The following is a 27,164-nucleotide window of genomic DNA, read 5'->3' on the forward strand; positions in this document are numbered from 1 at the left end:
TATTTTATTTTATTTTTTGAGATAAGACTTTTCTAAGTTGCCCAGGATGGACTTGAGCTTGTGCTCCTCCTGCTTTAGCTTTCTAAATGGCTGGGATTACAGCTGCACTACTACACCTAGTTCTTTGCTGCACTTTTTTGGGGAGGAAAGTGCCGGATACGATGTACCTACATTGAACTCAGGGGCAGTCAACCAGTAAGCTACATCCTCAGCCCTATTTTTTTTTTTTTTTTCCTATTTAGAGACAGGGTCTCACTGAGTTGCTTAGTGCTTCACTTTTGCTGAGGCTGGTTTTGAACTCACGGTCCTCCTGACTGGGCCGCTGGAGCCACTGGGATTAACAGGCGTGCATCTCTGCACCAAGCTCTTTGCTGCACTTTTATCTCTGTTAGTCAACTCTCTTTACTTATTTTCTCAAAATATTAAAAGAAATCATCACTAAAATGGGCAGAGTGGTGCACTTCTGTAATCCCAGTGGCTCGGGAGGCTGAGGCAGGAGGATCTGGAGTTCAAAGCCAGCCTCAGCAAGGTAGTGAGGCCCTAAACAACTTGGTGAGACTGTATCTCAAAATAAAAAGGGCTGTGGGTATAGTTCAGTGTTTAAAAGCCCCAGGGCATTTTTTTTTTTTTTTTTTTTTTTTAGAGAGAGAGAAAGAGAATTTTTTAATATTTATTTTTTAGTTTTTGGGGGACACAACATCTTTCTTTGTATGTGGTGCTGAGGATCGAACCTGGGCCACACGCATGCCAGGCAAGCGCATTACTGCTTGAGCCACATCCCCAGCCCAAAAGCCCCAGGGTTTAATCCTCAGTACCAAAAGAAAAAAGGAGCTCAACACTGAGGTACAAGGAGGCAAAACAAGTGCACACAGACTTTGAAAGAAATGATGTGATTAGTCAGTGTTCTAGATGTGCATCTGTTATTTCCGTAATTATTGGTGGCCTAGAACTGGTAGTAATATTTGAACTTTATTCAATTACAGTTAATGCAGCCATGGGTAATAGAAAATTTAACTATGTTGTTGGAGGACTTGCTTATTAAACTAAACTATGGTAACTGAAATTTGTGATATTGGAACAATGTAGAACAATGACTTATGTTTGTTTATGACATATATGCTAATAATTATGAGTAATCTTAGGGATACAGTAGGACCTGATTCCCACCTCCTACTCATCCCCCCACCCTCCATCTCTTCACCACTATCACCTGCCCCCACCACCAGTTTCTATGCAAAATTTTTCTTTTTTTCTGATTATCACAGTAGTTGGAATTCCAATGATGGTCAGCCATTCATCAATATGAATATATTGGTCTCATTTGATCAATATTTACCAAGTATGTTTGGTTCTATGCATAAAACAGATAGAGATGGCCCCCTGACAAACAGACACTAGGTTCTAGCAATGGAGAGAGTCACAAAACAAAATTAACACATAAATCTAAAATATAACTCTGACAATAAACAATTTCTTTTTTCTTTCTTTCTTTCTTTCTTTCTTTCTTTTTTTTTTTTTTTTTTTTTTTTTAAGGATGGGTGGTAGGGAAAGGTGGGATAGAGTACTGGGGATTCAACCCAGGGGAACTTTACCAATAAGTTACATCCCCAGTCCTTTTCATTTTTTTATTTTGGTGAGGGTCTCACTAAGTGTTGAAGTTGGCCTCAAACTTGTGATCCTCCTGCCTCAGTCTCCCTAGTAGCTGGAATTATAGATTTGCACCACCATGGCTGAAACTTTATTTTTAATTTTTTTTTTCTTTAAAAAAAAATATAGAGCCGGGCATAATGGCACATGCAAGGAGGCTGAGGCAGGAAGATCTCAAGGTCAAAGCCAGCCTCAGCAAATTAGTGAGACCCTAAGCAACTCAGTGAGACCATGTTTCTAAATAAAATACAAAAAGAGTTGGGGATGTGGTTCAGTGGTTAAGTGCCACTGAGTTCAGTCTCCAGTACCAAAAAAAAAAAAAAAAAAGGTGAGGTGATTAAAGAGAGGTCAGGCTGGTGATGCAGCTCTGTAGTAGAGCTGCTGCCTGGCATGTGCAAGTCTCTGGATTTGACACCCAGGATCAAAAATAGAAAATGAATAAAGCAAAGTCAGGTAAGTGAGATGGAAGATGTAGAAGGTTGATGGGTGAGCAAAGGCTCTCTAGTTTTCAACCGAGGTAAGCCCTGTGTGAGGAGAAGAAGCCAGATCACAGAAAAAGAAAATGAAAATGATTTTAGAGTGTTTGTGAAAAATGAAGGAATAAAATTGGTCGTCCCGTAAGTAAGAAGGGAAGTAATAGCGCATGATGTGCTAGACGGGGCCAGACCAGAGAAGGCCTCAGAGGCCAAGGCAAGGAGTTTGGGTTTTATTCTGGCTACAATGGGAAGACATTGAACATTTTTATGCAGAGGGCTGGCATCGAGCTTTGTTTAGATGGAAATCTATCTCAGATGGGTGACAAGCTGTTGCCAGTTGGAAATAGAAATGACAATTCTGTAGCTGAACAGAGAGGAATGATTTTGGTTGATGGGTGCCAGCCACACTGAGTAAGCCTAATTGGGACACCACAGTGCAGGGATGAGGGATGCCCTAGGGTGCCAAGGACCAGTGTGAAGACAATAGGCACCTCTGGGCAGGAGGCAGAAATTGCACTGCCAATTTGCCCTCCTGACTGGGTGATCCAGGCCAACAGCACTCATGGCACTGAGACCTAGAAGCTGCCTACTAAAAAAGGCATTCTTGCTACCCTGAAGGTTGCCATTGTCTGGCATCCTTTTTCGTTTTTCCTCTATTGTCACTAAGCCCCGATGCAGGCAGTTTAAAAAGAAAAAGGATGCTGTGATGAGAAGCAGGAGAAATTATCATTTAACTCTTTTGAAATCTCTGAAGGGAGTTGCCTCTTGCTTTGGGCATTGAAAGTAAATCGGGAGCTCTGGAAACTTGGAAGAAAGCAGGCTAAGCATGCTTCCTATAATATTGTGAAATAAGGACATTTTGTGAACATAACCCCTCTGGATTGGGTAACAACATGGAGACTGGTAGGGCTTTGAAGTCAAACAGGTTCAGATTAAAATTCCAAGAGTAGATCATTTCATTTCTTTGAAACGCAGTTTCCTATTTGTATGGAAAATGGATATTATAAGCATTACAGACTGCAGCATGTTGCTCTGGAGATCAAATGAAGCAAATATATATGAAAATCCCTGGGCCAGGTGCAGTGGAGCAAGTCTGTAATCCTGGAGACTCGGGAGGATCCCAAGCTTGAGGCCAGGCTCAGTAACTTAGTGAGAGCCTCAAAATAAAAAATAATAATCTTTTTTTTTTTTTTTTTTTACAAAAAGGACTGGAAATATATCTCAGCGGTGGAGCACTCCTGGGTTGCATCCCAGAAGGATATAGTTATCTACCTCCCCTAAATGATACGATGAAGCCAGAATTAAAGATAGGTAATTAGTGTAGTTAGGTAAATCGGGTCTAATATCGAGTAAAATAAAGAAAATGGAGGCCATTATAGAGAATGGAGTCCCGGAAAGCAGAGCAGCACTTGGGGAAATTGAAATGTTAATGTCCCCTAGGCCCAGAACCCATCCTAAGGAACTGTTAATGAAGCAGCTCCCAGCAAAGAGGAAGTGCTAATCAAAAGCCGCCCCAGGCCCTTCCTGCCCAGATTACTCCTTCAGCCCACCCATCTCCCACCTTTTGGACCTTCCCACCTGCATTCTATCACTGCAAGATAAAGGGAAACAAAAAAGAGAAAGACATGAATGTGGGAAAACTAAAAGAGAAGACCTTAGCTATGAAAGAGGGAAGGCCTCCCACTTCCATGGATTCCCCCTTTTGGGTCCCCTTCTTCCTCTGGGGAGAATTCTTTTCTGCTGTCCTTTAATAAAGATTCTACTTTCCACTCTACACTTGCCTCCACATGCTCACTACCAAAACTCCTCCCATGACTCAGCCTTGAAGCACTAGTAGTAGTAGTCAATTACATATGTACAGAGCGCTTTGGCACAGAAGTGTGAATTGCACGAAGAGGACCCTCCAGGCAGGAGGCTCATGGGCTGGGATAAAGCATTTGTCTTTCCTGCACAAAGCCCTGGGTTCAATCTCTGGTTTCAAAAAAGAAAAGTGGGGAGAGATCAACTATTAGGAAGTTGAGATGAATGTTAAAATCAGAATGGTGAGCTACACAAGAATCTAGAATGGTCATCAACGAATTTCCTTGTATTTCATCCCAAACAAGTGAAAAGACCCCCGTTTCCCTGTCCAAGGAGAATCACACGAAACACTGGCTGCAAAAAGCAAGAGGTTTGTTTATTGGGACACAGGCGCCTGCGGGTGCCCAGCAGAACCTCAGCCGGAGCTTTGGTGAGCTGGCACACCGGGCTTGGGGATACAGAGATTTTTATAGGGTAAAGGGGCAGTTTTCATGCACGATAAACAATAGGTTTCTTATTGGTTAATTTTAAACCCAGCATATAGATTACCTAAAGGGCAAAGTTGTTTTTCACTGTATGTTACTAAAAAAGAACCACATAAAAGCTACATATTTGCACTCTGGTCCTCCTGTTCCTGCTCATTCAGGCATGCCTAGGGACCTGGTCCTTTGTCCTTTCCCAACCGGTTACACCTAACTAATTATCTGAAAAATACCTCTGGTGCCTGCGTAGGTTTGTGACATGCCTTGGTGGTTTTGCAACTAGGCCTGATGTTGTTGGGCTGGGGTCTTTCACAAGAAAGAACCTAGAGATGCATAACAATTTAACAATTACTTAATAATGATCTAGACACCAAGGTAGAGAGTAAGAAAACACAGATGAGTGGACACAAAGGGAAGATGATTCTACATATCATGAAAGGGTAAAGTTTCTAAGCTGCAAAGCCTGAGTCAAAATGTAAAGGACTAGGTATTGTAAAGTTTCTGAACTGCACACAGAACCTGAAATTCCTGAGGCAGTTAAGACAATGCCTGGTACTGACCATTTAGTTGTTTAATAACCTAGGACCCTGTGCAGTTTGGCACATAGGCATTCAGGGCCCAAACCAATCAGTTTGAATGTATCCCCTCCTTAGGAGTGATTTATCACTCCCGCCTGACCTGTTCCCGCCAATGAATGTATTAATCATGTTCAGGAATTGTTGTTTGATTTTCCCGCAGTGTATGATGATTTGTTAAAGGGGACCATGACGTATGTAAAGTTCCTGCCCTCCCTAAAAAAGTGTACTTAAGCACTGCTCAACCCCTGTTTGGGGCTCTGGGCCGCTCTCCCTTGTTGAGTGAGCACGGAGCCCCAGCACGCTGGTTTCTCAATAAACCCCCTTCTGTGGTTGCATGAGTTGGTCTCTTGGTGGTCTCTTCCGACGTTCGCTGGACCCTTACAATCAGACAGTAAACTATGTTTCCATTTACTAATCATTGGCCAAGTTGTCCCTCCCTGATTCCTTATTCTGTCCCTAAGCAGAGAAAACCCAGTGATGACCTCTTTTATGGGAATATTGGTGACACAGGATTTTGTCCCCAAAGGACAAGGCAAACAAATAGAAGGGAAGGTATCAAACTTTAAGCCACTTATCTTGTAAGGGTCCAGCAAACGTCGGAGGAAGAGACCACCAAGAGACCAGCTCATGCAACATCAAAAGGGGATTTATTGAGGATCCAATCCAGCGCGCTGGGGCTCCAGGCTCACTCAAGAAGGGAGGGCGGCCAAGAGCCCCGAGCAGGGGTAGAGCAGTGCTTAAGTACACTTTTTTAGGGAGGGTATACATCACAGTCTCCTTTAACAAATCACCATACACCGCAGGAAAATCAAACAACAATTCTCAAACATGATTAGCACATTCATTGGCGGGAACAGGTCGGGCGGGGGTGATAGGTCACTCCTAAGGAGGGGATACATTCAAACTGATTGGTTTGGGCCCTGAATGCCTATGTGCCAAATGGTCAGGGGGAATATCTACTGGGCAGTCCCGGGAATTGTCCTAACAGCTACAGGAATTTCAGGTTTAGAGTATAGCATAGGAGCTTAACAATACCTGGTCCTTTACATTTTAACTCAGGCTTTGCAGCTTAGAAACTTTACAATACCCGGTCTTTTACACTTTAACTTCAATTTCTTTTACTCTTTCAATCTTTCACAAAATGCTTAATACACATATCTCCTTTCAAATAGTACTTCATTTGAACACACTAAGGGAATGTTTTCTGTAAAGCGAATTCGCTTTCTGTAGTCAGGCTGAGCTATAGCTCAGTGGTAAAGATATTGCCCAACACGTACAAGGCTCTAGGTTTAATCCCTAGCACCACAAAAATAAATAAATAGATAGATAGATAGATAGATAGAACTGTAGCTAACTGCTCTACTAGTCTAGGGCAAATCAATTCCTGTCTTGTATATATCCCTGTAGTTTGCATAATTTGAATACAAATATTTCCTGATTTAGAGGTTTCTTATTTTATAAAAGCTGCATCAAAATGGAATTAAAGAAGTAAACTAGTTCCCTTCTATGGCTTATCATATCCTTCTATTTGCATTCTAAAATTAAGTCATGCAGACAATGTCCTATATTCCTGAACTGAGGGGTAAGAACAAAAACAGAAGAGAGCTTGGATGCATGGTGGCCCACACCTGTAATCCCAGCAGCTCAAGAGGATGAGGCAGGAGGATCAGATCATGAGTTCAAAGCCAGCCTCAGCAAACGTGAGGTGCTAAGCAATTAAGTGATACCCTGTCTCTAAATAAAATACAAAATAGGGCTTGGAATGTTACTCAGTGGTCGAGTGCCCCTGAGTTCAATCCCCGGTACCCCTCCCCCAACCAAAAAACTGAAGAGAAAGACACATAACAATAGAAGAAATTTCTCACATTTATTCAGGAAAGTTGACAATCAAGGATGGGGTAGAGTTGTTTTGTTTTAGTTGTTTTGCTTTGCGTTGTTTTGCAGTACTGGGCATTGAACCCAGGGGTGCTCTACCACTGAACTATATCCCCAGCCCTTTTTATTTTTTACTTTGAGAGTCTCACTAAATTGCAGAGGCTGGCCTCAAATTTGCAATCTTCCTGCATCAGTATCCTGAGTAGCTGGAATTATAGGTGTGCGCCACAACATCCAGCACTGGGATTAAAAATTTTGAGGTTAAACTTCAACCCAGGGTAGAATTTCCTATTTATGTTTAAGTCAGGTAGCTACACCTTCTATTATCATTCCTAGTCTAAGAACCATTAGTGGAATTGGTAAATGATTTAAGACACAAGGTCAGAATGAGCTATGTGGTTTTACGCCATATATAATACACATAAGAATCACCAAGCAATAAATAAAATACTAGGAAATTTAGGGGGTGGGGAATGCCTCATTTTGAAACAATCCCAGTCATTCTTACCACCTTGCACTTGCTCCTAGTTTAAAGCCACTTAGTCATTTTGATACTCCTTCATCTTATTTCCTTTTGTTTTGTTTCTCTTAAAAGCATGGTCAAAAAAATAAAAATACTTTAGTCCACCATTTTCTGTATTCAAAAATAAATGAGATTCATTGCAAATCCAATTATAATCCTAGCACTCTTTTTTTTTTATAGGAATCCATCAGCTGATTCTTAAAAGAAAAACAAAAAAGCAAAAAGATTATGTAAACAAATCTTGAAGAAGGCTAAAGTTGGCGAAATCAGACTACCAAACTTTAAGATATATTGGACCTAGCCAGGGGCAGTGGTGCACACCTGTAAACCCAGCAACTTGGGAGTCTGAGGCAGGAAGATCCCAAGTTCAAGGTCCTCAGAAATTAAGTGAGACCCTCCTAAACCTGTGACCATGTGTTAAAATAAAAAGAGCTGGGGTTGCACCTCATTAGTAAGGTGCCCTTGGGTTAGATCCCCAGTACCAAAAACGTTTTTTAAAGATACACTCTTCCAGGACATGGTGGCACACACCTGTAAATCCAACTACTCCAGAAATGAGGCATAAGGATCACAGGTTAAAGAGCAAGACCTTGCCTCAAAACCAAAACAAAAAATGGGGCTTGAGATGTAACTAAGTGGTGGAGCACTTGTTTTGACCAACTTGGCCTTGAACACCTGACAGGAGAGTATAGCCTAAAAGCTCAGTCCTACATGGACATTTGAAAGGAAAAATAATATTTTTTAATGTAATTTAAGATGTGCACTTGTGGGGACTGTGGTTGGGGCTCAGTGTTAGAGTGCTCACCTAGCATGTGTGAGGCACCGGGTTCGATGCTCAGCACCACATAAAAAATGAAATAAAGATATTGTAGGTCCACCTACAACTAAAAAATAAATACTAAGAGAGAGAGAGAGAGAGAGAGAGAGAGAGAGAGAGAGAGAGATGTACATTGTGTCAGACCTACCAAAAGTAAGTAAAACTGGAGATTATAAAGAAAATGTTCTTGTGTGAGAATGCCTAATAATGATGACTACAAGAGTCACAATTTGTCCTGAATTAATTTGAGTCTGATTTTATAGACCTACAAATCTTTCTAACCTCCTAAATTGATTAACTTGATCTGTTTTTTATTGATAAAAGAATGAGTTACTGTCCTCGTGGTTTTCTGAAACTGGCTGAAATACTAATTATTTTTCTGCTAAGTATTTACAAAAAAGTATTGCTTCGCTGACTATTGTTGTCTTAGCATGATCTCTGCTCTATGTGTGCCTCCTTGTCCAGTAACCTGTCATGTGCCACTGTGGCTCTATGGACTGCTCTGATGCTGACTGCCCTTAACTGTTCATGTTCCACCTGACAGAGAACAAGGACTTTGGGTTACTTCCCCCAACTTCGATCCCTTTCAGCAGGAAGCTGTTTGGAGATGGCATCACTCACTTTCCCATAGAAATGGGATGTAGGAAAAAATTGACAGTGGAAAAAAGTAACCATTGCTGCAGTCTGTCTGGGCAAAATAACCTGGGGCGGGGGGGTGACAAGCAACTTGTGAAGATTGAAACAGCGGGAGCCCCTTTATTGTAGGACAGCAGAGGTATTTATACCTAACTCATTATACACAGCTTGCTTCAATTTTTTGTTTTTAAAGAGAGAGAGAGAATGAATTTTTTTTTTAACAATTTATATGAACAGGTTTAATGTAACATGGAATGCAAAAGATTAGAACCATTAATAAGTATCTAATTCTTCAACTTTAAAAAATAATTGAAATAAATAAAATCAAAACAAGATAGTGATCAGAATAATAGTACCATTATAATCACATTAAATATAAAAGCTTCCATCAGTATTTTAACAATGTGGCAATTATAGTACCATACATTTTTAAATATCACTCAAATTTTATAATCTGTCCATGTTTCATAAAAATGTTTGACAAAAGAAAGGTTTCAGATACCCATGAAAAGAGAAACTGGGGTATGCCTAGAGTTGCTAGTTCACTATTAAAAAGGTACTTTACCTTGGGTTCAATCACTAGTACCACACACAATTCCACAAAAGCGTACCTTGGATGGCCTGTTTTATTTGCCCTTGGGCAAATTTATTGTTTCACAATAAGACAGGTGGTACTTGATCTCCATAGGAACTATATGAACTTTTACTGAAACATTTAAACTACTGTACTTAAAATCTTTTCACATTTTATAAGCTAATTTTTCTTTCTTTACAATGTTGACAAAGTTGTTTGCCAACATTAAGATGGACAAACTTAGTTCTAAGTGATTTATCCAACTTCCTATAATATGTGAGAAATGATATACCTCTAGGTTTATTTAGATGTTTCTTTGAAACAAAATATTTAATTTTGTGAATGTATACTTTTTAAAAATGAGCAGCAAAGATAGCAGACCTATAACTCCTTACTACCCATACTCTTGACTATCAAGAAATGAAGCCAAACTTTAGAAAAATACAATGCAAGAAAAGATTCAAGTTAAAAATATATTCCTTTGGTTAAAAATCATCCCCTTTGATAATATTCATTTGTAATCTAAACTCACAGATTGTCCCACCATCTCAAAGTAATCTTCTAAATGTCATTAAACTTGTAGTAGTCCAATGTTTTTTCAGTCCAGCATTATGGAGGTCACTGGGTTGTAGTAACAAAAATGTTTTTTTTATTCTAGGAAGAATGAAGTGCTGTAGCATTAGATCCTCTCAAGATTTTTACTGTAGAAACCTCCGACACATGTAGTTTTCTTCAGATACTGTATATCCAAACTTCTTGTAGAAACCAACATTTTCTGGTAGACATTCAAGAGTGATCTTATAACAGTTCAGTTTCTTGTTTAGCAAAGTAAGAGTTGATAATAACAATTTGCCAAGCTGCTTTCCTCTGCATTCATCACTAACAACAACATCTTCTACTCTTCCTCTCTTAGCACAGGAATGGATGAATTTATGTTCTATTATCAGAGTTGCTGTAGCAACAATCTGTCCTACAGTCACATCTTCCACAACTGTAACATAATAATCCCCAGATGCCGGGGGCCAGCCCCGGCGGGGTCCAGGGAGTCCCGAAGGAGGAGTGGCGTCGGCGAAATGATGAGACAGGAGTCCTTCCCTTTGAGCAATCTTCAGAGAGAGAGCTAAAGCTGCTTTCTCTGGGTCCCCTTTTTATTACAATTTTTCTCATCATTATAGATTCACAATACGTCATTGATTATATAACTTAAAACTTTGCCAAGACATGACATTTCCTTAACCATGATTGAGAGCACACCGATCTACATTCTTCCAGGATATGACCCCCAGCCATACAATCATCAAAGTACAGAATCATCAATAAAACATGTCACCAATTTACATCCTTCAGATTTTCCCAAGATTTACTATTTTTCCCAAGATATGTTATTTCCTTATTAACTAACGTCAAACTACGTATCCAGACTCTAAGTTTCTTAATTAATCATTAACCTAAAGTACACCTGCACTTTATTTTTAATCTAAAATTCCCATCTAAAAAAGTCCCTTTAAATCTTATATTTAAAATGTCCTAAAGTTTATGAATCATCCTTAAAGCATATCAGAAACCTATATAACTAAAGACTTAATAATTTCTAAACTTAGGAATCTAAATAAAATAATATTTTTAACATTATTCTAAAACTGTGTCTTATAAAACTATTTTAATTAATTCCTAAATTTATTCTCATAAAACTGGTTGAGCTGCTTTCTCAGAGAGTTTCTTTTGTTTCTCAGTCAAGGTACACTAGTTCTCAAAGAATTTGTTTCTCAGTCAAGGTACACTAGTTCTCAAAGAGTTTGTTTCTCAGTCAAGGTGCACTAGTTCTCATAGAGTTTGTTTTTCAGAGAATGATTGTTGTCTGTTATTAGGTTTGTCCACAATGTACTAAGATAGAAGAATAGCCTTTTATTTTGTCCTTGATATGCTGAGGGGTGGGTAGCAGAACAGCTTCCAAGGCATGAACTACCTGTTCTGTTCTAGCCATCTGAAATTTAATATATTTGGCATTTAACATACTCATGCCTCCTGTGAGAAACATAAGCATGAAAATGCAAAGTCCCAATTACATAAAAAAGGGTCTCATGGTTTCGGTTACCCACCAACCAGCGTGGCTTTGCCAGCATTCATCCTCACTGTGACCCTGTCAAGACAGTGGGAGAGCGGCTTTGCCAACACTTTTTCTCACTGTGACCCTGCCAAGACAGTGAGTGGGGGATCGCCTTCACCACCCGGATTTCTTCATATGCTCAAAAGATTTCATAAACTGTTCAGGGTTGACAACTCCAGTCTCTGTTAGCTGACCCAGTACCTTAAAAAAACTCTATTTAAGTCAGCAGTGCAAAGAGGCCTCAAAACCAAACCTTCTCCGGGATGTGTTAGAGAAATGGCTGGAGAAAATGTTGCTATATTCTGACTCCAGTCCACTTCTTTGAGTAGACTTGGGTCAAACATTGGCGTTTCATCAGGTTTCATCATTCCATAAAGGTCTGCAGAGGCCCAACCGTTGGTGCTCCTCCTCGCACGCGTGTGACTCTCCTTCACCCAGCTACATAGAACCGGATCGGGACCGGGCTTCAGCGCCAGCCCCACCTCCTCTTGCACCGGGCCGGGAACCACAACCCAAACGTGGCAGGGCCAACGCCTCCTCCTTCACCGAGAATGAATTTTTTAATATTTTATTTTTAGTTTTCGGCAGACACAACATCTTTGTTTTTTGGTTTTTTTTTGTATGTGGTGCTGAGGATGGAACCCAGGCCACACGCATGCCAGGCAAGCGCTACCACTTGAGCCACATCCCCAGCCCAGCTTGCTTCAATTAACATCATCTAGATACATTAATTAGTCATTAAGGAATCCTCATCATCTTAATAATTACACACACTTAACTTAATTAACATCATCTAGATACAGCAGTCAGTCATTAAGGAATCTCCATCATCTTAATGGCTCCATACTTCTCAAACCACTCCTCCTGACAAAGTGCCAGGCGCCATCTTGACTTGTCTGTGGCCCTCAACAAACCATGGCCCACTTTATGCTTTGAATATAACCTTTGCTGTTCTGCCACTGCAACTGATTTTTAAAATGGACATGTTTTCATTCTCTTCTTCTCTCCCAACTCCTTCCTAATCTCTCCCCATCCTTAATAAAGTAGGATTAACTTTCTTCCCTATCCCAGGCAGAAATATCTGTACCTGAGTACAAACCCACCATAGAAACAAAGTAATCCAGACTTTGGGGATGGTACCAGAAGATCTCAGAAATGACTATCTCCCAAATTAACAAGTGAATTACAACTCCAACGGAGAACACATGGAATGTAGCCTTTGAGTCACTCTTTAAAAACCTCCTGTTCCTGCTGATGGGGAGAATCACAGCCTTTGGTACAGGAGTCCCCTGTGTTTCTCCTTTGCTAGCCAAACAATAAGCCTTCATTTTCTTTTTTCTCAAAACTGTGTTCTTATTAGTGGGTTGGCATCAGGGACAAGGACCAAGGTTTTAGCAACACAACCACTTTGTAAAATGACTTCACAATTTCTTTTAAAGTTAACATGTACACCTACTTCAGCATTTCTACTTCCACATATTTCCCAATGAAAATGCATGTCTTCAAATATTTCTATAAAAATGTTCATAATGTGCAAGGGATATGACACATTGGTAGTGTTTAAAGCATAACGTAGACCACTATTACAGTAGAACATTTGTTTGGCATGTGTGAAGCCCTGAGTTCAATCCTCAGCACTGCAAAACAAAACAAACAAACAAGGCCAAAATAATGTTCATAATATTAGAAGAAAGGTGTCAAGAGAGAAGGGGAAGGAAGTACTGAAGATTGATATTGGCCAATTTATATAGTTATGTTGTGTGCATGAATGAATATGTAATCTCGATTTATGTATAATCCTAATATGATGTATAATTTTAATGTACCAATAAAAGTAGAAAAATAAATTTTAAAAGTTCATAACAGCTTATTCCTGATGAAAAAAAAAAACTGGAAACAGTCCATTACCCATTCTTAAAATGTGTAAACAAGTTGTAGTATATTCATGAAATAAAACACTAACCAACAATTTTTTTAAAAATATATATTTTTTTAAAGAATAAAGGAAAAAGAAACTTTAACAAACAAGTAAATATCCCAGTGGCTTGGGAGGCTGAAATAGGAAGATCTCAAGTTTGAGACCAGCCTGGGCAATTTATGGAGATCTAATTCAAAAAATAAAACATTTCTTTTAAAATGGCTGGAGATATAATGTTCAGTGTGTAAGGGGGGGTCCGGCGGAGCGTCGGAGGGAGAGACCACACAAGAGACTTACTCCATGCAATTGGCAAAAGGGGATTTATTGGGGATCCATTCCAGCGCGCTGGGACTCTGTGCTCACTCAAGAAGGGAGAGCAGCCCAGAGCCCAGAGCAAAGGTCAAGCAGAGCTTAAGTACACTTTTTGGAGAGGGCGGTGGGCTTTGCATACATCAGAACAAATCATCATGAGGCGCGGGGAAATTGAACAACAACTCTGAGATGTGATTGGCACAATCATTGGCGGGAACCGGCCGGGCGGCGGTGATTGGTCATTCGTAAGCGGGTTACACATTCAAACTGATTGGTTCGGGCCCTGTGAGGAACTGCACAGGGCCCTAGGCTAAATGGCCAGTAGGGCGTTGTTTTAACTATCTCAGGAATCTGGGTGTAACAGAGGAACTTAATAATACCTAATCTTTTACATTCAAGCTTTCCAGCTTAGAAACTTTACCCTTTCAAGTGGTGGAGAGCCCCTGAATCCAATACCCAGTTCTGCACAAAATACATATATACATACATATATAAAAATGAAGAAATCAGGGCTGGGGATGTGGCTCAAGTGGTAGCGCGCTTACCTGGCATGCGTGCGGCCCGGGTTCGATCCTCAGCACCACATACAGACAAAGATGCTGTGTCCGCCAAATACTGAAAAATAAATATTAAAAAAAGTTCTCTCTCTCTCTCACTCTCTCTCACTCTTTCTTTAAAAAAAAAAAAAAAAATGAAGAAATCATTACCCCTCCCTGGTCTTATACTGCCTAGATGGCCCAGCTGAATTTTGTCCCACCCCATTCTTACTTATCTTTGAGGACCAAATGCCTACAGGCCAGATATTCCTCTTCAGTTGAGCTAGTCAAAATTGGGTTCCAGCTCAGCGTGGTGCATGCTGTAATCACAAGATTTGGAAGGCTGAGGCAGGAGGAACTCAAAATTCAAAGCCAGCCTCAGCAACTTAGCAAACCCCAAAGCAACTCAATGAGACCCTGTTTCTAAATAAAATATTTAAAAAGGGCTGGGATATGCCTCAGTGGTTAAGCACCCTTGGGTTCAATCCCTAGCAAACACACACACACTCAAAACCTCTTCCATCTAACATGGCCACCAGAGTGACAGCTGACAAACTCTACCTTTACTATATTAAAGTACTTGTAGATTTCTCCCTTTCACTACCCTATCCCATCCTCTTATTTCTTTTGCCCTATATATATAAATCCTGACTCCCCCAATAGGCAGAAAGTGTTTTGTTAGTTTATTTCCCACTTCTATTGTTGTACAGGAATTAAAGTTTTCACTGCTCAATTGGTGCTCAGTCTTATTATTTGTTTCACAATTCCAAAAGGAAAAAAGGATCCAGCCTTTGGCATCAAAATTCATTTAAAAAAAAATGAATGCTAATACACAAAATAAATTCAGGGCAATCTAAAAAACATCATGCTGGGCTGGGGTGGTAGCTCAGAGGCAAAGTGCATTTTAGCATGCATCACACTTTTGGGTTTAATCCCTAGCAGCAGAAAAAATAAAAAATGCAAAGCATTATGCTGAGTAACAGTTCAAAGTCCAACAAACAAAAGTGTATATGTTGTATGACTCTACCTCTGTGAAGTTTTGAAACAGGAAAAACTCACTTGAGGTAGAAATGCAGAGAGACTCCTCTGTCTGCAAATGAGCTTAAGAGATCTTTATGAGATAAAGATGTTTTAAATCTTGATAGAGGGTTAGGAAACACAGATGTATGCATTTGTCAAAACTCATGGAAACAACTTGACATCGTGGAGCACACCTGTAATCTCAGCTACTGGGAAGCCTGGGTCAGAAGGATCACAAGTTCAAGACCAGCAATTTAGTCAGAATTTATCTTAAAAAGGAAACAAAAAAAAAAAAAAAAGAAAAGAAAAGAACTAGAGATGTATTTCAGTTGTAAAGCACCCTTGGGTTTTATCCCCAGTACTACATACACACAAACACACACACACACACACACACACACACACACACGCTCATGGAATATTAGACTTTAGATTCATCAGTTTGATTTTAAATGTTATATCAAAATTAAAAACTGCAGGACTGGGAAAGTAGCTTAGGGGTAGAAAAGTTGCCTAGCATGCAGGAGGCCTGAATTTCATCCCTGTTGGGTGTGTGGAAGAGTCCTTGCTGAAGTTAAGTTTCAGTCTTAGGAGAACAACACTAATCCCTTACCCCTCCCCCTCCTCTCCAAGGGCGCCAAACTGAAGAGCACCAAATTCAAAAGTTTTCTCGACCAATCCCCGGGGGACACAGTGTCCGCTTGCCATTCCTGAGTCACCCTGCCAATCAGCACCCGCCATATTGCCTACGCAACCCTTCTCAAGCCAAAGCTTGCAAGCTCATGCTCTCTGCCCTCTTCCTGTCTGCTCTCTTCCTCCTCTTTCTCTCATCTCTCTACTCTCTTTCTCTCTGCTCTCTTCCTCTGCTCTCTGCTCTTTCTCTCTTCCCTCCTCCTCTCCTCTCTCTGCTCTCTGCCTCTCCTTTTCTTCCCTTTCAGGCAGCCCCCCCCCCCCAATAAATCTCTTGGTTGAATCTCCATCTCGGGTGAGTCACTTGCCTTTGAATCCCCAGTATTTAAAAAAAAAAAAAAATGAAAAGTACAAATAATTATAAGTTTAAGGATAAGTATACTAATATCTATAGCTTACTTTGAAAAGCATTACAAGAGAAACCCAAGTTTGAGGCCAAACTGGGTAATTCAGAGAGACCCTGTCTAAAAATAAAAAGGACTAGGGTAGCTCAGTAGTAGAGTGCCTCTGGGTTCAATCCCCACTGCCTCAAAAATAAACAAACAAGACATGGATGGATGATAGGGGATAGATAGAATAACAAGATATTCAATAAGGCAACAAATGTAATGGTGAAATCTAGGTCATGAGCATACAAGTAAAATTCTTTCAACTTTATGTTTAAAATTTTTCATAATATGGAAAAAGTGAACATGAATTATTTTTATATGCTTCTCACTCCCTTTGGGCACTAGAGATTGAATTGAGGGGCAATCTGTTACTGAGTTACATATCCAGCCCCCCTTTTTTTTTTTTTTGATACAAGATCTTAATGAGTTGCCCAGGCTGACCTTAAACTTGCCATCCTCCTTTTTCAATTTCCTGAGTCTTATATACTTCTTTAAATTTAGAAATGATATAGCACTATATTAACATTATCAGAATTTTGGGGGTACCAGAAATTGAACCCCAGGACACTTAACCACTGGGCCACTTCCCCAGCTCTTTTATTATTTTTTTATTTTGAGACAAGGTTTTGCTAAGTTACTGAGGGACTCACTAAATTGCCGAGGCTGGCCTCAAAGTTGTGATCACTCCAAATTGCTGAGATTACAGGTATGCACCACCATGCTTGGCAATGTTTTTTGCATTTGTCTGGGAATGTCTATATGTCAAATCTGTGTACACATCCTTGGCCATTTTTGGCATTGCCAATCATGCTTCTAGCCAGCTACACCTCTTCATGTTTACATATTTTACCTCCTTCCATGCACATTATACTATATTCAAACCTGTGGTGAGGCATCATGGTAATTTTTGATGGTGCTTCTATCTTTAATGATCTTTTTGAAACTACATGCTTCTCAACCTCCACCCTCACAACCAAACAGGGCTGTGGTTTTTCCAAAGCTATTTATTTCTGATCCCTGGAAAAGGATAAGAAAATGAGCAGCCTTGTAGGTTGGTCAATAGCCAGTTTATTTGCCCTGGTGCCTAATTTCTACAGCCATCATATGGAGATTATTTTTAGCCCCATAACTTTTTCAACCAGCAGGCACCTTCTATACCAGATGGCTCCCAGCTCCTGCTCTTCTCAACAGAGTCTTCTAATGAGACTATTATATGGTTTGCTTCTGGAATCACAATTGGTCAGAGGTAAAACCAGGAGAAAAAAAAATTTTTTTATTATTAGTTGTTCAAAACATTACAAAGCTCTTGGCATATTTCATACATTTGATTCAAGCAGATTATGAACTCCCATTTTTACCCCGTATTCATATTGCAGATTCACATCGGTTCCACATCCACTTTCTTACATATTGCCATACTAGTGTCTGTTGTATTCTGCTGCCCTTCCTGTCCTCTACTATCCCCCCTCCCCTTCTCTCCCCTCTCCTCCCATCTTCTCTCTCTACCCCATCTACTGTAAGGAGAGAAATTCAGGTCTTCTGATTTCACTAAATTCTTTCCAGTTAATCCCCAATGATTTCAGTTATGTTAAATCTCATTTTAGAAAGAAAAAGTGTATGTATTAGGAAAGAGTTTGCCTTAAAGTGACTCATTTAGACAATACCAATATTATTGTGATGGTCATTTGGAGAAATAATGTTTTACAGGAATACATTTACTCAATCTTATAAGACACAGAAGGACTTGTGTAGAAGCTTGGGTATCTGTCAGCCCTCTAAGGCTATCATTTGAAGGAACCAAATAATCTGAATGCCAACTGCCATATACCATCAAGGATTCTTAGATGAATAGTTATGGGTATAGATAATAACTCAGATAGGAGAATAGGAGAGAGTAGAATAACAAAAGAGAATTAAATTACTACTGTGATCTTTTCAATTCAGTAATAATATTTTCTATAATTCTATAATGTTAAAATATTATCTTACTAAAAACTAGAACATCTCAAAAGATCCAAAACCTCTACCTCCTTCTGATCTTTCAAAGATATTTTTGAATGAGAATTCAGAGCCCTGTCTGCCAGTAGTGCCAACACATTATTGACAGCCCAGGATCTTCCAACCAGGTGACAGTAACTAGAATAATAGCACCTAGCCAAGTCTTTTTTGATATTTTTTTCAAGTCAATTCTCAAGAATGAATGATCTCACCACTATCTTTATCTTTGGTTCTTTTTTCTTTCAACTGCAACCTTAGTTAAAATATAGTTTTCAACACTCTTGTGATTTCAGGCCATCTCTTATTTTCATGTTTTTGTTTTGTTTTGTTTTTATACTGGGGATTGAACCCAGAGATATTTAACCGCTGCGCTACAGCCCCAGTTCTTTTTATTTTTAGACAGGGCCTTGTTGAATTGCTGAGGGTCTAAGTTACTGAGGCTGGCTTCCAACTTGTGAAACCCTTGCCTAGCCTTCTGAGTCACTGGTGTGTACCACCAGACCTGGTGATAATGTTCACTTTTAACCTTAGAAATTGTGTCCTTACTGGATGCAGTAGCACACACCTATAATCCCAGCAACTCAGAGGCTGAGGCAGAGGGATTGCAAGTTCAAAGCTAGCCTCAGCAATTTAGCATAGACCTAACAATTTATCGAGACCCTGCCTCAAAAATAAATAAATAAATAAATAAATAAATAAATAAATAGGCTGGGGATGGGGCTCAAAGGTTGAGCACCCAGTACCTCCCCCCAAAAAATCGTTTTCCTGCCAAATTTCCAATAGTTACCTGTTAGAATTCACACACAGCATACACTTTCCTTTCTCTATCTCATTGCCAGAATCTGCTAACCTTGTGAACAAGAACACAGTTTGAATATAGAAGTTTAATGTAAAAATTAAAATATAGGGAAAGGAACATGGAGCTTTAAGTCCAAAGACCAGTTCTTTCATCTTGGCTTCTTACTATGTGGATGGTGCTCCAGAACAATCTGGTCCCTCTGTAGGAGAACAAGCCGCCAGGTGCTGTGAGATGGAAGAAAGAGGCAGAAATGGGGCTGGGGTTGTGGCTCAGTGGTAGAGCACTTGCCTGGCATGTGTGAGTGACTGGGTTCTATTTTCAACACCATATATAAATAAAATAAAGGTTGCATTGCACCAAGCCAGGCTTGGTGGTGTGTGCCTATAATCCCAGCAGCTCATGAGGCTGAGGCAGGAGGATTGCAAGTTCAAAGCCAGCCTCGGCAATTTAGTGAAGCCCTAACCAACTCAGTGAGATCCTGTCTCTAATAAAATATTTTTGAAAGGGCTGGAGAAGTAACTCAGTGGTTAAGCAGCCCTGGATTAAATCCCTGGTACTCCCCCCCACACACACAAAAGAGGCAGAAATATTCAGTGTAGTTTATTGGTGGACTTGCTTACAGAAGCATTATCCTAGATAGCAGCAAGACCAGTGAATTCTTTGCAATTTGATCAGAAGGAGGGGAATATATAGTGATCAGGACAAAAGTGATTTTATCCCAGCCAGAATGTACATATTTAGCTCTAGCTAATATCGAGTCCTCAGGCAATTGTAAAGATACACATACCACTCTTATGGTTGTGCTTATTTATAGTTTACTGGGAAACTATGTGGGGAAAACAGACTATGGTGAATCAGGGACAATCATGGCAGTTTCAACTCAAGATGGCTGCATTAAGGTCAAGCTTTCAAAAAAGGCACATTTTGTGGTGCATGGTGGCACATGTCTGTAATTCCAGTGGCTAGGGAGGTTGAGGCAGGAGGATCACAAGTTCAAAAACCAGCATCAACAACTTAGCAGGGCCCTAAGCAACTTAGCAAGACCCTGTCTCAAAATAAAATATAAAAAAGGGCTAGAGCCGGGTGTGGAGGTGCACACCTGTAAAACCAGCAGTTTGAGAGGCTGAGACAGAATCATCCAGGGTTCAAAGCCAGCCTCAGCAAAAGCGAGGTGCTAAGCCACTCAGTGAGACCCTGTCTCTAAATAAAATACAAAATAGGGCTGGGGATGTGGCTCAGTAGTTCAGTGCTCCTGAGTTCAATCCCCAGTACCCAACCCCCACTCTCCACAAAAAGGGGCTGGGGATGTGGCTCAGTGATTAAGTGCTCCTGGTTTCAGTGCCTGGTACCAAAGAGGGGGTGGGAGAGAAAAATGTACATTTCTTGCTGGGCATGGTGGAGCAAGCCTGTAATCCCAATGACTCAGGAGGCTGAAATAGGAGGATTGCAAGTTTTAGGCCAGCCTCAGCAATTTAGCAAGACCCTGTGTCAAAATAAAAAATGAAAGGGCTGGGATGTGGCTTACTAATAAGCACTCCTGGGTTCAATCCCCAATACCAAAAAAAAAAAAAAGAAAGAAAAAGAAAGAAAAATGCAAACCATAAGTTCAAGGCCATTCCCAGCAACTAAGTAAAGCCTATCTCAAAATGAAATGTAAAATAAAAAGGGATGGGGATGTGGCTCACTAGCAGAGCACCCCAGGATTTAAGCCCCACTATTACAAAAACAAAAAAGAAACAAGAAAAATAAATCTTGATTATGTAACAGGAAACTGTGATTCCACAAATAAACTTTTCCTCCTCAAAATTTGTTCTTGTCAGGTCTTTTGGTCACAGCAGAAAAAAAAATATTGATTAAAATAGTGTAAGGGGGGGTCAGGCGGAGTGTCGGAGGGAGAGACCACACAAGAGACTTACTCCATGCAATTGGCAAAAGGGGATTTATTGGGGATCCATTCCATCGCGCTGGGGCTCCGTGCTTACTCAAGAGGGGAGAGCAGCCCAGAGCCCAGAGCAAAGGTCAAGCAGAGCTTAAGTACACTTTTTGGGGAGGGCGGGAGGCTTTGCATACATCAGAACAAATCATCATGAGGCGCGGGGAAATTGAACAACAACTCTGAGACGTGATTGGCACATTCATTGGTGGGAACAGATCGGGCAGGGGTGATTGGTCATTCGTAAGTGGGTTACACATTCAAACTGATTGGTCCGGGCCCTGTGAGGAACTGCACAGGGCCCTAGGCTAAATGGCCAGTAGGGTGTTGTCTTAACTATCTCAGGAATCTGGGTGTAACAGAGAAACTTAATAATACCTAATCTTTTACATTCAAGCTTTCCAGCTTAGAAACTTTACCCTTTCAATAGGACTTATCATAGATCTTTCAGGGCAAACATTATATATCAATATTCTTTCTGTTCGTGTCTACTAATCATGTACTAAAAAATTCTGGCTGGGCACAGTGGTGAGCACCTATAATTCCAGCACTGAGGAGCATCACATGTTTGAGGTCAACTTCAGAAACTTGGTGAGGCCCTAAGGATTTAGCAAGACCCTGCCTCAAAATAAAACATAAAAAAAGAGCTGGGGATGTGGCTCAGTTGTCAGGAGTGGTAATTTGAATGACCGACCGTCTTTGAACTCTCCCAAGACAGGAACACGCCTGAACTGGGAACTCCTGGTACAAAGGTGCAGTTGAGACTGCTCAGTTGCTATGGTGACACCCTGTTCAGAGGAGATTCTCCGCTTGCCACAGACTGTCAATCTTGATCTTAAAGTCAGACATCAGCTACCATGGGTAGAGAATTATTATCAGCACAAAAAGGTAATAATAATTGGCTTCTCAGAACTTTGACCTTGGTCCTGTATCCCTTGAAGAAACTTTCTTGTGGGAGACCAATCTTGCATGTGACTGGGTCACACTCCCTGGCTGGGTGCTGAGGCACTCAGTCACAGAAATGTAGCAGAGCTTTCCCCACCCTTCTTGGGTCCGAGGGTCAGTGTCTCCTGCATGGGTGTGTCTTGCTACAGCCCCAGGGGTGGAGCTATGCTCACCTGTTCCTTTGTAATATAACCCCTTGCCGTGTTTAGGATAGAATCTTCCATGGAAGTGCCTTGTGTGTGTCCCCTTCTCTTACTGTGCCCTTGGGTGTGGCCTACCCAGGTGTCAGTCAACCTGCTGACAGTGGACATCATGAAGACAGACTCAGCCCCCTGAAACCTGACCCCTTGCCTCATTTGAATAGCTTCTCCTCAATAAAAGGGGTCAGCGTGTGTGTGTGTGTGTGTGTGTGTGTGTGTGTGTGTGTGTTTTCTCTCTTTCTGCGGACCCTTAAGTTCAGAGGAGCCATCACAGCGACCCCAAAGAAAAGGGTATTTGTGTTTCTTGTGTGGTTATTTTGTGCAGCCCAGTTAGCCCAATTTAACTGGAGTAACCCCTAAGCCTTTTAGTCACGAGAACTGAAACCTGGCACTTTCTCACACAAAACCCTTTTGATGTTAAAACCTATATAACATGCCAAGCTAGTTTTGGGTCATTACATCTCCATCAGGGTGTAATGTCCCATCTGGCCTCAGCTTTCTTTCTATGTGTGTCTTTTTTGTCTTTTCTAATCCCCCATTACCTGTCACCCAGATTCTAAACTAACCACTGTGCAGGTTGTGGCACTCAGTGGTAAAGGGCTCTTGGGTTCAACTCTGATATCAAAATAATAATAATAATAATAATAATAATAATCATCATCATCTGTCTATGAGAAGTGAGGCGAATGTGCAAATTGTCATAATTTTCTATCCAAATTGGCACACTTTTGAGAGTGAAAGGAAGTGATATTAATAATTAGGCAAGTATAATTTCAGCAACTTGGAAGGCTGAGGCAGGAGAACCACAAATTCCAGACCAACCTCAGAAACTTGGCAAGATCCTGTCTCAAAAAATATATACAAAGGATTAAGGTTTATAGTTCCATGGTAAAGTGCTTCTGGGTTCAATACCCTGTAAAAGAACAAAAGAACGAAAGGAAAGAAGGGAGGGAGGAAGGGCACAGAAAAGATGTTAAATTTAAAATGTCTTATGAAAACATATTCCATGACAAATAATCACAGTAGATAATTTGTAAAATTTTCAACTGCAAACTAAGCTCCAGTAGTTAGGCACTATCATACCACCACATTAAAGATAGAGTGGTGAGCACTATGTCTAGGTGGTGCAGCACACCTGTAATCTCAGTGGCTGCAGAGGCTGAGACAGGAAGTGGAAAGTTTGAGGCTAGCTTCAGCAACTTATTGAAACCCTGTCTCAAAATAAAAAATAAAAAGGGCTGAGAATGTGGTTCAATGATAGAGCAGCCCTGGGTTTAATCCCTATGACTGCTTTATTTAAAAAAAAAAAAAAGTATAATTATGATTCATTTACAGTTCTTTGAAAATAAGCCTTTCTAAAATAAAATACACATAGACACACATAAACACATTTTCTTTCTTTATACTTTCTATTCTAGATTTAACCTTTACCAATAACATTGAGTTTCTTCTGTCTTTTAAGCAGTAGCCTAGAAAACAATAAAGGTCTGTGCAAAAATGTTTTAACGGTCTCTTTTTCCTATTGGGTTACACAAAAATACTAATTTTATATATCAAAATTTTAGGTGGGCACTTTTTCTTTCTTTGATAATAGCTAAATTCTTCCAAACTTGAAAATAAAGATAAATTCAGCCTCATAGCTTTATACTCATATTTTCTCTTGCCATCTCTCTTTTTCTCACTCTCTGTCTCCCGAACCCAGTCCAGATAGATATACATAGATAGACAAAACTACTATCTATATTCCAGCATATTAAAGATTTCTCACACACAACTATCTCATTTGTACTTACAGGATTTTAATTTAGGGAGGTGATGAGTGATGACACAGATAAGTCAATGCCAAATAAGAACTTAATTTATTTATCCCAGTGGCTTGGGAAGCTGAGACAGGAGGACAGCAAGTTCAAAGCCAGCCTTAGCAACTAGCTAAGTTAGGTAGGCCCTAAGTTAGCTAGGCCCTAAGAAATTCAGGGAGACTGTGTCTCTAAATAAAAATACTTTTTTTAAAGGGCTGGGAATGTAGCTTAGTGGTTAGGCACTCCTGGGTTCAATCCCCAGTACCAGGAAAAACAAAACAAAACAAACAAACAAACAAACAAAAAACCTCATAACCCTTCCCTTTGCCCACTCTAATTTTAAAATTAGTCATTTGCATAGATTGAACCAGAGTCCTCCAATTAGGGTGAAGGGTAGCACTGCATTAGATATATAAACTGGCAGTCTGCCACCCAGTATGCTTGTTAGCCCAGTCTGTTAGCATGCCCTTCTGTCAGACATAGAAGATTGACTGGCCCATGGACTTTCAAACATGTGTTTTATTTCTTGTGGCACCTCAGTATTTCCAACAGTGGGAGCCTGGTTCTTACTGTTGGATGGGGATTACAGATAAACAAGGAAAGGAAGCTAATATGACCCCTATAGAAGGCATCAGTATGAACTCATTGATAGTTTAATATAATATAGAGATGCTTGCATATGGAAATACTTGTAAATATGCATGTACATAGGTTAGTATCTATACATATGTCTCCTTGCCCTGTCAACTTAAAGAACCTAGAAACAACAACATCCCAGTAGCAACAAGCAAGTCTAGCACCCAGATCTTAGTTTCTAATACTACTCTCCAATAAAACAACCAGGAATCCTCGGAGAAATGGCTGGTTATGGGGTTGAGACAGGAGATATCTGAGATAAGATAGGAGATCAAACTTTTAAAAAGATTATCTTGAGTCCCATAAATTGACAAAGTGCTTAAAACACAAAACATATCCTCACACACATAAATGAGGCTGGCTTTGAATCAACTAATATTGTGGTCAACATTGGAATAATTAGCTTTTTTCAAAGCAGGAATAATTCAACCAACAAAATAAAGGAGTATTAAATCATGACCCAAAGAAAAAACAAAATATGTATGCGTTCATGCCACCATCAATAAATGACAAAATGAGCCAGGCGCATTGGCACACACCTGTAATCATCAGCGGCTTGGGAGGCTGAGACGGGGATTGTGAGTTCAAAGCTAGCCTCAGCAATGTCGAGGCAATAAGCAACTCAGTGAGACCCTGTCTCTAAATAAAATACAAAATAGGGCTGGGGATGTGGCTTGGTGGTCAAGTGCCCCTGAGTTCAATCCCTGGTACCAAATAAATAAATAAGTAAATAAATAAATAAATGAATGAATAAATAACAAAATTAATTTAAAAACTGGACACAATCAGAAGTCTCTTGTGAAGAATTACAAATAATTTATGCAGATAACTTGTTAGGTAGTAGCTAGCAATGACCAGTGAAATGTATGGCAAGATCACAAGTGTTAAGTTACTTTAGAGTCTTCTTTTAACAGTACTTTAAAGGAGGTTGAGAAAGCAAAGAGTGGTAGTTAATTTGTAGAAAACAGAAGCAAAAAAGCTAATGACAAAAGGACTAACTCTTGACAGGTCCACCGAGGTTGATATGAAGCTAGGAATTATGGCTATGGGTATCTCCATTTGTTTGGGAAGGAAGATTCTTTTAATAGAGCAGGTGCACTAAGTACTTCTGACCAGGTACTGAACCAGGTGCCCACATTAACATGGGATTGGGTAGGTAGTAGCTAGCAATGAGTAGTGAAATGCAGGCAAGGTCACAAGTGTTCTTTAAATTACTTTAGGGTCTTCTTTAAATAACTTCCAAGGTTGATGAGAAAGCATAGGTGGTAGTTAATTAGTAAAATAAATAAACAGAAGCAGGGGAGCTAGTTGGAAATCACATCAAGAGAAAAGGATTAATGGGACTAACTCTTGACAGGGTTCATTGGTGTTGATGTAAAGCTAGGAATTACAGCTATAAATGTCTCCAATCGTCTGAGAAGGAAGATTCCTTTAGCAATGCAGGCATACTAAGGTAACTTCTGACCAGCCATTGGCTCAGTGCCCACATGAACATGTAATTGACTTGTAGATGAAGCCCCCTAAACAGGATGGTCACCATGACAGTTCTGGAGAGGGCTAACTAAGGTCAAAAACTTTACCACCCAACGTGAAGGAGGAGTTGAACCTGATCGGCAAAGAGTACAGAAGATGGTCCCCAGTTCTGGTAAGCCTCAAACACTAATCAAATTTGGAGACAGCATTGTCTCCTTTGTTGTTCTCTGCTCTGAGATGGCCCACTCTCTCTCTTGAAAGTGCTCTCTGCTTAAGCTTCGCTTTGCTTTTACTTCACTTTCACCTACAAAAAAAAAAAAAAAAAAAAAAAAAAAAAAAATTCTTGCATAGCTTTTGGTGTCTGAAGTTAAAGAATTTTCTTTCACTGGAACACAAAACCAAAGGTTTGGCTTTAAACTTTCCCCTCCCCCCCCCACCTTCCTGTGACAATCTGATATCCGCTGTCAAGGAAGTGAAGTATTAACTCCCATTCTTCTTCTGAGTCACTGGGATTATAGGCCTGCACCACCACACCTAGTTTAACTTCACTTCCCACTCTTTATTTCTTTGATACCAGGGATTGAACTCAGGGGCCTCAACCAAAAAGCCACATCCCCAGCCCTTTTTTTGTATTTTATTTAGAGACAGGGTCTCACGGAGTTGCATAGGGCCTTGCTACATTGCTGAGGCTGGCTTTGAATTCACTATCTTCCTGCCTCAGTCTACTGTGTGCCACTGTGCCTGGCTAACTCCCCCATTCTTTAGTGTTGGCTGTTCATACAGATTTCCGAAAATATAAAGTAATGAAAGGTGAGGAATAGCAAATTTTACAGCAGGGCATGATGTTGCATGCCTGTAATTCCAGCAACTCGGGAGACTTAGGCAGGAGGATCACAAGTTCAAAACCATCCTCAGCAACTTAGGGAGGTCCTAAGCAATTTAATAAGACCCTGTCTCAAAATAAAAAATCAAAAGGGCTGGGGAGGTAGCTCAGTGGTAAA

At 40.2% G+C, this 27,164-nt stretch overlaps 1 pseudogene; it reads right to left on the reverse strand.

The window, feature by feature from the left end:
* Nucleotides 1-10,006: 10,006 nt before the first annotated feature.
* Nucleotides 10,007-11,880, reverse strand: LOC144255938 (glucosamine 6-phosphate N-acetyltransferase-like; annotated as a pseudogene).
* Nucleotides 11,881-27,164: the final 15,284 nt, after the last annotated feature.

This window comes from Urocitellus parryii, chromosome 7 (genome assembly GCF_045843805.1).
Source record: "Urocitellus parryii isolate mUroPar1 chromosome 7, mUroPar1.hap1, whole genome shotgun sequence".
In the NCBI taxonomy this organism is placed as follows: Eukaryota; Metazoa; Chordata; class Mammalia; order Rodentia; family Sciuridae; genus Urocitellus; species Urocitellus parryii.